The following is a 15,953-nucleotide window of genomic DNA, read 5'->3' on the forward strand; positions in this document are numbered from 1 at the left end:
ATAATACAGCAACAGTCAGCAAAGACAACAATTTCCATCAAAGGTAAGACAAAGTACAAAATTTATCTATTTTCTCAGGCTTTTTTCTCTGAAGTGCAAAATCATCAGACCAGAGATCATCTCTTAATAAGCAATTTCTGCTATAGCCGGTACTATATACTGCAAATTCCTGATCTCAGCTGGAGCCCTGAGGTGGCATTATAAAGTAGTCCTTTGCAGACACTGTGATGGTTTCCTTCAGACAGCCTTAGAAGGAAGGTAATTTTTCTTGAAACACGGGAATAAGAACAGGATTTGGATGATTGTGTAACTTGTGTTGGATTTGGTCACTGTTTTTCCACGCCCACAACATACACTAACATCCGTGGTAGCCTCCTCACCACGAAGATGTGTGGCCGGACGTGAAATGTATGGAGTTGTGGGTCTAATGCTTGGCAAGATGCTTCCCAAAATGGCCTCCTGCAGCCACTGTGCCCAGGTACTGCTTATGTTATCTTCCCCGTCAGCACCTATGTGGCCGCGAACAGAAAGGATGTCTGTGCAGGCAGCGCTGTTACTGGAAGGGAAAGATTACGCCACTGCTTGCCCAACACGATGTGGTCACTTCGCAGTTTTTTCCCATGTCTACTCAAGCTTTTATTTGTTGTAAAAAATGACTGTCACCACGATATTCTCTTTTGGTAATTGACAGGAAATATTGAGCTTTCCATGAACACATCCAGAGAATAGTCTCACTTTAATTCAGATTTCACTTTAAAAACAGTATTTAGTTCAGTATCCCTATTCTATTGGCTCCAGTAGAAGAGGGATTAGGAATTGTAAGGGCAGGCAATAGGTGTACAAGGAGCATTGCTAGATGGAAACGGAAGGTAACGGAAATATAATACTGTTGAGTGAAGCTGCAGATGATCATGGAATAAAGATGTTGGTAACGTGTCAGGAGTAGGTTTGAATGCTAAGCTGCAAAATATTTCAAATAATGTTTTTTTCAATCCCATGGGTAGTGGTGCAGCTCTGAAAGGCATCAGTTATCATAAAGTCACAGGACCACAGGGTAATTAATTCAGGCTGTCAGGGACCTCCACAGGCCTGGTCCAACCTCCTGCTCACAGCAGCATCAGCCAGGGGGTTGAATCAGGCTGTCTGGGACTTTATTTAGTTAGGTCTCAAAAACCTCTGTTAGGAGCTATAGAAGGCTGGCTTTTAAGGACTATTGTCCCATTTCTGGACAAGATAAAGTGTTACAGAGATGGATGCAGCCAGACTGTGAGCAGCCTATGTCTATGCAGCCTCAGTGATGCTCTTCTGTCATAAAAACATGCATGTCATACCTGGAAGCCCCCTAGTTGGCCCTGTCAAACCCTCCTCTGTGTACAGCTGCAGCTACATCAAATACAGTCCCATGGTCACCATTGGCCATCTGTGTCTTGAGAAGGTTAGCTGAAGGACAAGGGGCTTTATTTCCACAGTGGAAAGAAAAAGTACATGCAAGTGCCTTGCCATAAAATATCTGTGCTGGGGGAAAGAATAGCTGTAGGAGATCATCAAGTCCTGTCAGAGCAAAGGGTTAAATAAGTTTTGAAATATAATTAAGAGAGATAAGAAGTCATAGATGTTTCTCTCTTAGTAAATTATCTCTGAGAAAGACTGCAGTCCCCTTGCTGAAGCTTTTGCTTTTCATGCAAAATGAGCAGAGAAATGCAGGCACAGGACCCAACCTTGAAGACTCCGTAGTCCAAGATGGCCATTCTTTTAGGGCAGGTTAGACACCATGCAAAGGACCTTGACCTTCCCTCTGAGCAGGCTGGTGTCCAAACCAGAGACCTACAGCCTGTTCCTGCCTTCTCTTTTTTTCTCTCCCTGCTATGTCTCACCCCCTCGCCACAGCTTTTGGTGATTTTTTAGGAGATACCTCACTTCCTGGGGTGAGAAACTTGCTTCCAGACTCAGCAGTGTCAGTTAAGTTTTCTTATGTTCCAGCAACTTGGCATGGCAGTGAAAGAGCATATCGTGATAAAATATTTAAGTAATAACAGCTATCTGATTACTATTACCTGATTTTTGAATATTCAAAGATAAAAAAAGATGAAAATCTAAATTTCACATGGCATAGTAAGAGAAGATATATAGAAGGAGAGGGCACCAGATGAAGCTGGCTTGGGAGTGCAGAAGAGCGCCACCAGGAGAATACAGGAGCTCAGGGTGTCCAGTTCTCAGCTTTAGCCTCAGTCTGTTGCTATACTTTGCAGACAGAATAAACAGTTTAAAGATAGCAGGGAGTGGGGCTTCCAGCAGCTGAAGTTGCAGAGAAAATAATGAAATACTATTAGAGAGTATGCATGAGATCGTACATGGGTATTAATTTCATTACTGCTACAAAAACAGTGTCCAGAATAAACTATAATCCTGACAGTGTTAGGGACAGGTCCTGCAGTTTTCAAATAGTGAGAAGGTGATGTAATCTTTTCTTATGAAGGGCATAAAATTAATTTCCATTAAATTAACCTGAGGGAATCTCCCTTGAAGGAAGATCAGTGCCATTTCCACAGTCTATTTTGACTCTGGAAATGCCTGTATTCACTTTGTGCTCTTTTACTTAACTCAGAAATACGTTCATCAATGGCACTTCATTCTCTCCGAACCACACACAAAAGTTGCTGATAGCTTTGGAGGTAGATCACGTAGTTGGACTGCTTCTTTCAAGCCTGGGATCCAGCACGTGTTCCCTGCTTCAGCCTTGGAGCCGACACTTAGTGGACTCCTGAGCTGGCCATGGGGGCAGGAGGTTTGCCACGTCTCCTGAACACTACTGACAACTCATCTGGAGATGACGCAGCTGACTGCTGAGCACTGGTGGACCAGTGGCGGCTGGGCACACAATTTTCGTTTCCCTTTAAGGGGTATGCAAATTTGGCTTTGCTTTTCCACCAGCCTTTAGTCAATTATCACATTTTTATTCTCTCTAAGGTCTCGGAGACCTTTAGACGCATGACATAATACCACAGTTCTGTCCTGTTTGTGCGAATCACTTGTTACCATTAACCGATTGATGCTTTTCCTTCCACTTTCCCCCTCCCTCCGCTGCTCGTTGAACTCATTTTGGTACTTTTATAGTGCAACCATGCTTTCAACTGAGCTGATGAGAAGTAGGTTACGTTAGCTTGTTTCTGCTGAAGATTTGGTTAGTTGTTTGGTTAGTTAGAAGGGCTGCAGGGGGCTGATCATCATAGTTGGAGCCCAATAATCGGCAGAAACAAGCAAACGAAAACAGCTCTGCACCTTGGCTTCTTCAGGGACGTAACTTCCTTCTGATCAGCTCGGTTCAAAGCATGGTTGCACTATAAAAGCACCAAAATGAGTTCAACGAGCAGCGGAGAGGGAAAGTGGAAGGAAAAGCATCAATCACTTAATTGGCATGGATGCCAATCATTAATTAAACATCATCAATTCCTTCCTGCTTTCTCCCTCCCCGCAAGAAAGAAGAGATGATACGTGCTAGCCCTGAATGTTGTCCCTAACCACGAGCGAAGAACCCACTGACGTCTCCTAGACAAACTTGATCATGTCAGTGTGTTTTCTCTGTTCCTGTACCACAATCAGGGAATAACTGGTAGCACTTTCCAAGTGATGAAGAGAGCTCAACAAGATAAACCACAGGCGTGATAAATTAGTCACTTGATAAAGTATTTACAATCGAGACTCCTATATGTGAGGAAAAAAATTTTGTGAATGAGAAACCACACACTGTTAGTGGAAAAGGCAGCCTGTTTTTCTACCCGCAGCAGAGGAAAGAGCGCTTCACGTAAAACTCAGCACAATGGCTGGCAGACGTGAACTCCAAGCCAGCAGGCAGCCGTGGTGGTGGCTGGAGAAGAGCAGCCCACGTCAACATTAAATTTAGAGTTTCTTGGGTTGGTACCCAGCATCACCCCCGCTGCTGGGATGTCCCCCGTGTGAGGTGGGATCTTCGGCGTGGATGGTGGTGGGGTCACCACCCCGCTTCTCAATTTCGGGCTATTTCTGGCTATCTGGGGCTCCTTTACTGTTACCACTGGAATGGAAGAGGGTTTGTTGCTCCACGAAATATGTGGGGATTTTAGAAAAAGAAATCCCATTCTACTTGAGCAAGGCCAAGGGCATTCAAAGTTTGGAGACAAGTAAAGTGATTGCAAGGTGACAAATGGCTAGAAAGAAGGTACTGCCATGCTCATCAGCAGCTTGCCTCTCTGAGACCAGCAACCTGTGCTTGTGTTCCCCATATTCTCCAAAAACTCTGCTGACACCAGAGGATGATTGAGAAGAAGATCTCACCATGCTTAGCTGATGGATACATTCAGCACAATCTGTTTTCAGGTCATTAAAAAGAAAGGTACTGGCACATAACCCTCTATGCAGAGGAAAACAACGTGAATGTTTGAGGGAGGTTTAATAGGTGGAAGGGAAGAGACCATACTGATGTGCTAGGGGGCTATGGTCTAATAAAGATTATTTCCCAGACCTAAACTCTAGGACAGGTGTTTCAATGACTGTAAAAAGACTGTAAAAATTGTTACAAACTGTCCCTGTGGTGCTATGGCAAAAAGAATGCATACAAGTACCCAACTCTTTCCTCAACTAGGACAAATGAGAGGAAGCAGGAAGATGCTTTAAATTCTATATGTGGTTTCAGTATTGATTTTCTGAGTCTGATCCAACTTTTTATTCCTTTGAAACATTGGTGTATTGCAAAGGGTTTGAAGAAGAGTTATAAGTAAATGTGCCCTCTGGTAAAAACAAGACATTAAAGACATCAATTCAATCCCATCAACAAAAGGGAAGATAAAAAAAAAGAAAAAGGCTGCAGTTCATCAACGAAAGTGACCTTATAAAAAACACCAGAATTCTCCAGTCAAACAGAAGAAAGCACTACATACATTTACTTGTTTTTACTAAAATCAGGAAATCCAGTTTGCCTGGAACTAACAATAAGACAGCTCCTCACCAGACCAATTGTTTAAATTATTACTTTAAAGACAGTACAATGGATTTTATTTTATTTATTTATTTATTTATTTTGTAAGCACAAGATACTGGGCTCAAGGGTAGAATAAGTTGTTTTGAAGAAGGCAGACAAAACACTCAGGAAGTTTTATAGCTAAGAATCCTTTCCTGTTCTTTTGGGAAGGCTGTTCCAGAATTTCATGTTCAGATTGCCAGAAATCTTCCATCTTTTGGTCTAAATTTGCATATGGCCAGATTATAGCTATTTCTTCCAGTACAAATTATTCTGTTAGGTTACATGACTTAGTGAATTCATGATTTTGCTACTGTAATGTAGTTCAAGTAACAATTACTTCTCTCAGCATTTGCCGTTCTATAGTTGAACAAGCCAAACTCTTGTAGTCTTCTGAAATACAGGAGATCACTACTTGTTTTCTGGATCATTTCTACTTTGAACTCATCTTTAAAGCACAGGGCTAACCCCAGCTGTACATTAGCATTACTCTCTTCCTCCCTTGCCTGGAGATACCTTGTACAATTGATCCTCACAACATCCATTTCTGTCACAGCATTGCCTCTATGGTTCCTGTTATAAGCAGCACAACGCTGAGATTGTTTTCCTCCGCAAGGTCCTGTCTCACCTTTTCCTGACTAGAATCCACACACCAGGCCTGGCGTTTGTATAATCACATTTCTACCAATTTTATTAATCTAATTCTCAACTAAATCAAGTCCCTCTTGGTTCAGTTTGCCTTTGATGAACCCAGGCTGCATTTTTTTTTCCTTACATTTACTTGTCTTTAATAATATTGATTTTTTCATTATTTGTTCCAAAGCCTTGCACATCACTGTCATCAGGTAACATGTCTTTATGTACCTTGCTTGTTATTTCTCTTAATCACAGCCGTTATATTTGCTGTTCTCCAATCTGACAGCACTATCACTCATTTGATAGATTGATGAAATTTTCTCCTTACTTTAGTTGCATTTTTATATGCCCATTTATTCAGGTTGTTTCTCTGATTAGAGAACCTTTAACTACACATTCTTGTTTCTGCTTTTGCCTTAGAGGAGAGTTTCATTCCTGTCACTATCAGTCATCCTGATTTTTCTTCTGTGTCAGCAGCTCTCAAAATTATATTGCTCACATACTACCTTCACTTTTTAACATTCCTGACTGTACTAAAAATTGAGTTAAATTGTCCATTTAATTTTTGGGCTACACTGTACACAATCATGCAGCATAGCTTTAACCTCAACCTGTGCCAGCCTCACTTTTTTCCTTATGTTCCTCTTGTTTACACAATGAAGGCATATTTTACTGTTTTTATACTGATGCCTTAACATGAACTGGTTTGTTGTGCATTTGTTAAGTTTTAAGATGCAGTTATCACTGCTGATCAGTACATCTTTCTGTCCCTCAAGTCTCTGATATGTTTCTGCTATTCTTTAAGAGGCAGTTAGCTTGCTTGTTCTCATTGCAATAGGATCATGGAAAAGACCAAGTTGGAAGGGAGCACTGGAGATACGCAGTCCAACCTGCTGCTGAAAGCAAGGCCTTGTGTTAGATTATAAAGAATCCTGTCATGAGGCAACTTGAATATTTGAAGACAGATTCCGTCACTTCTTTGGGCAATCTACTCTTCGCCTAAATTGTTCTCATGGTGAAGATCCCCTTCAAGCAACTCCTGCCTGTGGACTCCATGGCTCCATCACCATGCATCTCTGTGAACAGAGTACCTCTGTCTTCCCTGTAGCCACCTTCTGGGTAGTGGAAGGCTGTGGTTAGGTACTCCTGAGCTTTCTGACCTTGTAGCTGGACAAACCCAATTGCTTCCATCCTTCTTCATAACTAATGATCTCTAACTGTCTAATCACATCAGTAATCTCTTGTTTTTCAGCGTATCTCTTAAACTGTGGGAAGCAAAACTGGGTGCATTGTACTAGAAGTGGCCTGACAAGTGCCAAGTAGAGTGGGAGATCACATCCCATGACCTGCTGATTGCACTTTTGCTGATACTTTTACTCAGGGTACAGTTTGCCTACACTCAAGGATGCAATGTCCACTTATGTTCAGTTATCCACCTGAACCTCTTTCCAGGTCCTCTTCAGTAAAGCTACACTCCATTTGGTCATATTTTTCTTTTTTAGCTCTGAGCTAAACTCTAAACAATTGTGCACATCTGACTTTCAGAAACTCCAGTTTTGCTTCATACATGTATTCACCTTCCCTTCAGATACTGTAATTAGTTTCACTAACTTCTCAAAATGTTTCTCTTTGAAATGAAAATATTATCATGTAACTGTAAAGTTATAGCTCACGTAAAAACATCCTGTCTTTAATCAGAAAATTAAGATCTCCTATGATGATACATTTCCCAGTAGTATTTACCTTCTTAGTCATATTCAGTTTGACTGTATTTTATCTTTATACAGCCATGGTCTTGGAAGGTGGACACCTTTCATGAGTCCAAAAGAATGTCTTTTACTAAGATATTTTACCTAGGCCCATTTTGTTTTCTCTATGGTTTTCCTTCAGACTTTTTGACAATTATTTCCTTCAGTGGCATATGAAATTTCTTCATCACCTCTTTCTTTACTTCTGCTTTTCCTAAACTTTGTTGTCTGTGCTCTGTGTTGACTGATGCTTCACTATTTCTTTTTTTGTGAGTTCTACTGCACTTCTGGAGTTACTCTAAGACTTCCTAAAACTGCAAATCCCAACAAAGCATAATCATGTAATTCAAGAGGACTAGAAAACCAAGATGAATCAATTCTTTCTTCAGCTAATCAATACTCTATTTTCACTGGCTCTTTGACATACTGTTCCTGCACAGACTCCCTTGGAAGCAATGACATCCTATAGCCTCTTGTGAGTGTAATTCAAGATGCAGTGACAATGATTGCATTTTTATTTATTTTTTAGATAGGTTTCTGTGTGTGTCCACAAATGAGAAGATTCGTGATTACTCTTAGATATTTAATCACTTTTCCCGTAAGTATTCCTTTCTGTACACCTGTCTGTCTCATTGAGAATGATTATTCTGGTTAAGGATCTATTATAGAAACATTTTAATTTCCTGCTTCCCAGTGCTTAGAACATTCAATGCTGGCACTTAAACAATTCAAATAAGACATCAGACATTTCTGCAAGACATATTTTATCTGCATTATCAAAAGGAGCAGTGCTATAGGAGCAGATCTGTAAGTCAATTAACCTGATGTTGAGGACCCAGCTGCTGCACTGATTTGTTTTGAATTTTGAACCAGCTGTAATCTGGTCCTGTGGCCAGAATCCCATTAGCAATTGGGGAACATCAAGTGAGTTTCTAAGAACATCTTCCAGTTTTATTTTATCTGAAAAGAATTCAGTTTTGCAGGCTCCAAGAGCTTTTCAGCGCAACCCTAGGTGCGGTGAGCATGGTTGGTCAGGAGACTGGTTTTAACCTCCTATGTGTGGTATAAATAGCGCACTAAAGTAGAAGCACTCACTAATATGCTGTTATACTTTAAATGAGAGGAGAAAAACAATTGGCTAATCTGAAACTTCTTTTGGCATTTTTGAAGCATCTATCCAAGTAGACTTGGTGATTTTACAAAGGAAAAACCTCCAATGGAATGGGGAGAACATTTGATGTGTGCTAATGAGAACCAGAGTTGATGTACCTGCACTCCGTGCCCTTCAAAATGGAAATTCAACTTGTATATATATTTATATAGTTTTGCAAAACTTTGAGAGGATGGCTGTTCTTTGCTTGTGTATACGGAGTAATAGTACACGACAGCTGAAGACCGGTGTATCATAGTTCCTCTGCTACTCATATCCATACTAGCCAGATGAAAATAAGACAGCCCTAGCTATGCTAGCACATGCTAAAATCTCTCCTTTTATTTTGCTGCACAGACAGACTTATGTTTAATTTTTAGGTAGCCCTGTGTGGAGCCAGGAGTTGGACTCAGCGATCCTTGTTGGTCTCTCCCGACTCGAGATAGCTTATGATTCGATGACAAACACAGAATAGGTAGATGTGGCAAAAGGGGAAAAGAAGAATGAAGTAAGAGCCCAGAGCCCTGTACACATTAATATGAAACAATAAGATTGTCTTATGTGGGAGGGTAAAGTTCTTTTCATACGTCTTCTTCGTAAGTTTTGGAAGCTTTTCATAACCACTATATAGGCTTTTCTAGATGTTAATAAACCATTGAATAATTGTTGTAATGAATATGATTTCACAACAATCAAATAGCTGTATAAGGAAAGCTATTCCTCTCTTTACAGTATTCAACTCATACAGATACTTTATAATACCAGCTTGTGGTCCATGATTAGTAGAACAATCTTGCTGATGCTTAGCTGTCAATTTTAATGAAAGTGTCAGGGGCTAAATTAGCTGTGAATCTTCTTACTCCTTCTCAGATTTGGATAAAATTGCTGACTTTGTTCAAAAATTACTGAAGGGGAAGGAACTGACAGTGAGAGAAACTGCAGAAGTTTCATTTCCTTAGGAAAAAAAAGATTAGCAAGCCAATCTGCTATGATACTTGCATTTTGATTATTTTAAAGCATGATACTTGGGATTGCGTTTTGTTCTTCTCCTACAACTTTTTGTTTTATTGTCTTTTACATATCTTGATTTATTTTAGCTTGGGGGTAGAGACTTACTAGCAACTTCAAAAAGCAACAGAATCTTAATTATCTAATTTCTCTTTCAAATATTTATTATTAGCATATTTGCTAGTTAAATCTTCACATCTCCTAATGCTGATTAGAGGATGTCCATTCAGAGCACTTTATAGATGTTAGTCCAGGTCTTTAAAAAAAGAAGATATGTGACTTTAAAATAAAATGCCTCTACACTCGACCCACAGTAGCATCTAGAGGTAGTCTTATTTCCTGTGGAGATGAAGAGGAAACGCACTAAGGGTGTGAAAAGTTTCTTTAGTTTATTTTTTAACTCCTAAAGAGCAAAGGTCTTGCATATTTCTCCTTTGACTTTAAATTTTAAATCTAACTCGAAACTTTTTGCAACTAAATTGCTCTCAAAAAGTCTATTTCTAAGTAAAATGTCATCTGTGGATGGATTGCTTGTACATTTGATTTTCTGGTGTCCTCATAAGTGTTCTGAAGGCAGGACAGAAACAGGTAGGACCAAATCATCATTCCATTTTTTTTTTTTTTTTTTTTTTTTTTTTTTCTGTGAGTAAATTTGACTGGTTTGCTTAGTCACACAATTATGAATGGCACTAAAGAGTATGGCGGGCAAGGGGAATCCCCACCAAACTATCTCCTGGGTTGTTTTAGAAGAAAGGATTACATCATACATCAGATTTCAGCTAGGAAACCTCCCGTGGACATTTCTAAAAAGTTATGACAAAAAAAGTCCACTCCGTAAGCTGATTTGAAACATTTCATGGATTTTTTTTCTTACTTATATTTGAAACGGATCATTAACTTTCAACATGTGCCCACACCTGCACACTAATGCTTACATATACATATGTGTTTTTTGATTATTGCAAACAATGTAAGAGTTACCATGAAAATGACCAGGTTTTCCCCCCAAATGCTCAAATTTCAACATATTTCAGTAAGAAATTAAATAATTACAGAGTTGCTTTCATTAGTGTTTTCCTTCAAATTTAAATATGCACGTTATTTTCACACAATAAAAGTCTGTGTCCGTGTGAGAAAGGTACTTAAGCTGGGAAAACAAATGTGACTGTACAATAAGCACTTGAACGGCACTTGAATTTTTTGTTAAAAACTAAAGCATAAAAATCCACTGAAAATAAAAGCCAGCAACACAGACAATCAAGAAGAAGGAATGAGTCACAAAAACCGATACACGGAGAAAATTCAATAAACATAATGGGAGGAAGATGAATGGAGCTGGCTCACCAGTCGGTGGAAAGTCTTAAAAGCACTATTGGGATATCATATTGAGAATGTGTGGAAAGTACTGGGTTGTTAACACTGGAAATCAAAGCCCCCCGATCAGTCTGCAATGAATTTCTGGCAGAGTCCCTGCAATTTTTGAAGTATTGCAAGCTGGATCCTGATGAGGTTGATGGAGACTCCTAACTGTATTCACCCAATGCATACAACAACTAACTGACAGCTGATCAAAGTCTAGTTTAATCTGGCCTTCTCTCTTTAAAAACAACACAGTCCTTTTGAAAAGGTGTCATGAGGTACTATGACAGATACCAGGATGTGGAAGTTCAGATGACATTTTGACTTCTATTGATTGTGGACCTAAGGTCCTAAGAAAGTGAAACTGAATAAATAGTGGTCTCTAAAAATGACAGAGGTTTCTCTGGATGAAGAGATCGTATATAGAAGAAAACATGCTCCCATTTGCTGAGAAAGACACTGTGAGCAAATTATTATTATTATTATTATTATTGTATATTAATGTACAGCAAAGACATATATTCATGGGAGGTAAAAGGAAGTTGGAACTAGAGTATACAGTAAGGCCAAATTACATTGGAATTTGTTTCTTAATAAATTAGTTTTCTTAAAGTGAATAAAAAAGTTACCTTATAACTATTTGTGGAAAAGCTAATGGAAATACTAGACTGCTGGTCTTACAGAGAGCAGAGGTATTATGGAGGAGCTAGAACGCCTTGAAATGTCATTTTGGAAAGAACTATATTTATAAAATGCATCTTCATTTTACAGAAAACTTTAAAAACAGTAAGGTGCAAAGTACCTTATCTGAAGTCAGTAGGTTGAACTGATAGCATTCGATTGATAATATTCATGGTTAACATTAAAAATCAACAACATTCATGTTGTAGGTGCCGTTGCTGCTTACGAAACCTAGATGGAAATATTCAAAACTCCTTAGGAAGAACCTGAAAACAATTACATTTAAATAGTAAGTTTTTCTATTGGACTTACTATGCTTTTAGAAATTATTGTTTTCAATACTTTCCTTGCAACCATGACAATTAAAACGTGCTTAGAAAAAAAAATTCCAACCCCAAATCTCTAAAATAAACACTGAGATTCAAAAAATCACATCACAAAAGATGTTTAGGCTTTAGAAAGGAAACAAATACTGTGAGATTCATGATCTAATGCTCAGAACTGGCTGAATCTCCAGAGGATATATTGGTGCTGACAATAGAAAACTTTCAAGACTAAATGTTTCATTCTTCTTGGAAGAATGAAGAAGAGCTGATGAAAATGAAACGTTTTATGCAGAAAAACCCATAGGTATTCTGTGGTTATAGCACAGGAGGTATTTTATGCAATGCCAGCCAACACTTGAACATGGAAAACACTGACATGGAAAAGCATATCTATGCTCAAAAGTATTTTAACTTAAATTGAAGAAGATTTGAAGATTTCTTTTATTTCATGGGAAATAGATTATAATTAGGAGGTCAGTTTGTTAAAATACTCCAACTGTAGAAGTATAAAGTAAAAACACGTGCCATTTCTCCATCATGGTCTTCTACAATGTCATTACCATTTCCCACAATTTACTACAAGAAAAAAACGTATTTTAGGATTACAACTGCCTTTCTTATGCTATCTCTCACTGGTCTCAAAATATCTTAATGCATACATGCAGACTGTGTTTTTCTAGAGAGCTGGAAAACAATTTGTACCAATATGAAATACAGAACAAGGAACAGAGATCCTTCAGGTCGGATATATTGCTATCCGTGCACAATCAACAGTTAGACAACTTATGTTTTATGTTTTTCTTTCTAGCCTCAGAATTCCTTATACTTATCAGTTCAACAGACTTTCAAAGGGAAGGGAAGTAGCTTTGTGCTCACTTTTATGAACAGGAACATTAACTGCTGTTAATGGTGACAGATGTTCTGAGACAAATATTTATTGTCAGCTCTATATGCTACAGACTATTATTTAAATGTAAGTGCTGAATATTCACCTTAAGCTATTGCTGGGGTCTCTAGGCATTATAGAGCTGATTTACAATTAGGAGTGATCAAAAAGTCCACAGCAGAGTGTGAGGAAGGCCAGCCCTGAACAAGTATTCACAGATGACAGGGATCCTTACCCAGGAAAAAGAAGATATGTGTTCAAACCAAAACCCAGGCAAGACAAAAGCTTGAACTCCTCTTCATGAAGGGTGGATGAGTACTCAGACCATGAGGGAACAGTTATTTCCTCTTACTAATTCAGAAAGTAATCACTAGTGTTTTGTGGGGAAAGGCTCTCCCATCTCATAAAAATTTTTCCATCCCACATGGGGTTACCAAATTGAAATTCTGAAGGGAAGTGTGAAACAAATGTCTTGTGTCAGTCAACGTACCATGTTTCTAATATTTTTAACTTACACCCTTATCACTTAAAGTTGTATCCACCAGTTAATTATTAGTCTCGATATCTCTATTTCTGGATATCTATCACCATGGGGTGTTAGTTTTCTCTGCCTTTCCTTTCTTTGGAAGACTCATCAGCTAATGTATGTGAGAAATTTTGTGAAAGGAAAGAAGGATCTATAATATTGTCAAGGAAAGAGGGATCTATCTATTGCCATTTTTTTTTTTGTGCAAATAGGATGATGTAATAGAGGCCAAAGGGTCTTTCTTGTGTGGTATTTCAGGTCAGTACAAACTGCTTTTCTAGTTTTCTCCAAACAACAAAATTTCCAAAAAGTGCTTTGAATGGGCAAAGTAGAATATTTTGTTTAGAAAATGCCAAAAGAAATAATTTTGAGAATTTCAGAACTTACTCTCCACCTCAAAATAGTAAAGAAAATTTATGAAGTCAATTCTATTCAATGAAAAGTTTCTTTTAAAAAGATCATCATTTTTCCAGAGGAAAATATATTTGTAGAATTCCCAGAAAAATACCCTCATTATTGTGGAGGAAGAAAAGAAGGAAATTTTTCCTGCTTCATAAGAAAGTAAAGCTAAGAGGTGAAGTGTTATGCAAGGTCAGAATTACAGCTCAGGCAGGGATTTCCAACTCTGGGCTGCTTTCCTTGTGCAGTGGTAACAGAAAGAGACACTGAGTTTTAGAGAAAAGAAAGTCTGGCAGAGATCTGCTGGACTGGTAAATGAAGTTCCTTGTTAACCACTCAGCCAGCACTCTTAGGATTTCACATAAAATAAAAAATGAAAGAGAAAAATCTTTAGTCAGTGGTCATAGTGAAATCTGACATGACTTTGCAAGGACATCATTGGGTAATTGGTGTAACACATTGCCTGAACAAAAGGGTGTGAAACCTCTACTTTACATGAAGAGTCAGATGACTTCCAGGCAGCAAAATGAAAAAACACCTTGGTTTCATTTCCTACTGCTTTTGGAACAGATGAGAGTCCAGCTCCGACTGTCAAGCCACACACAAGGACCACTCCAATTATATGTGGCAAAAGACTTTTCAATACTGTTCTCGCACCTCTTTTTTTGCTAGATTAGGAGTAGTACTCAGGCAAAGAGCTTGTATTAGTGGTAAACGTTCAGTCCCATCCAGCATATGATTGGTATATCTGTCGTAAGAAAGACGGAAAAAAGATTGGATGCTTTTAGGTCCTTGGGTCAGTCTAGAAAAGGGGAGATATTTGCAGGATATCTCTGGAACTGATGCTCTGGAAAACCAATCCATAGGAGCTATCTGAACTTGAGTCTTCCTTCCCACTTGACTGATCACTCTTTTTGGGCAACAAGGCGTACACGGGACAATGGAACACTTTTGCTGGGAATGGGAAGCAAAACAGGGCTGGGAGCTGGCAAGATCCCTGGGCCTTGAGGGTCCTTACATTCTGACTACCTGCTGTAGGCTGTTGACTTGTTCCAATATGATTTGGAGAGACATGATGACATGTGTTAATAGAAGAGAATGCTACGAGGCAATCATGTCAATTTTAACATGGCACCACTTATTCAAATGTAAAAAATTTAGAAAAAGGATTATGTATTTTTATATTAGGATTCATTTTCCGCCCTGCAACCAGATGATGAATTTGCCACAGAGCATTTGCCCCTTTGTCTGATAATTTAAATATGGTGATGCATAGAAGTACTGAAACAGAAATATAACCTTGATAGTCAGAAGAGGTATCTGGAAGTCAGACCTGCACTCGGAAGATAATATGACAAAGCCAGATGTCATGGCTTTCTTCTTTACTATTTTCTTAATTTCTTGCCTCATTTTAATATATAATACTTTTAGTGATGGTTAGTGGGCAAAAGACTGGACTGGGGGATGTTGTTTGTGTTCCTAGATTTGCCTTTCCTAGATGCTGAATGATCAAGAATTGTGCTGTGCTTCCATTTTCTTACCTGAAAAATTAGATGGTTGACAGTGGCCTCCTCTGAAAGGTGATGAGATCAAACGGAGGTGACCTGAGGGGTACAGCCTCCTGTGGATGAAAGAGGCATGTCTGGTAGGTTTAAAAAGGCAGTCTAGCCTGGCATATGCTAAATAGTTCTCTGCAGAAGAAGCCAGGATTACTGACTTCAATTTCCATCTTCTGGAATCTTCTGCCTGGTTGGATAATTACAGCAATTGATCGCATACAGTTGTATTGTAATTTGAGTAAATAACTGTTCCAAACTGTTTACCACCCTAGCAACACTTCTTTGCACATTCTCTAGTAATCCAATGGAAAACCATTGCTCAAATTAGGATACGGAAAAAAAAATAAAATAAAATAAATTGGATTTGATGACCCAGTCCCTCTTCCAGCTGTATATTTCTGACAGCTTAAAGAGAGCCATATGTAACAGGAATCGCTTTCTATATGCCACTTGACTTTTCCTTTCCAATATTTTGCCAAAGAATCACTCCATTGGCTCATGGCCAGTTGATGCCTTTCAGCACATCTCTCACCTTGTAAATTTTTCTTGGTTTTCCTGTATGTATGAACCTATGTTTAACTGTGCCACAACATGCCATTTGACTGTGCTTGCCTTGAAAAACAGTACAGGTATTTTCACATCACAGATAGGCTGGTATTATTATTACCTTGTACACCTGTGA

The sequence above is a fragment of the Aythya ferina genome (assembly GCF_964211825.1).
Source record: "Aythya ferina genome assembly, chromosome: 1".
Classification (NCBI taxonomy): domain Eukaryota; kingdom Metazoa; phylum Chordata; class Aves; order Anseriformes; family Anatidae; genus Aythya; species Aythya ferina.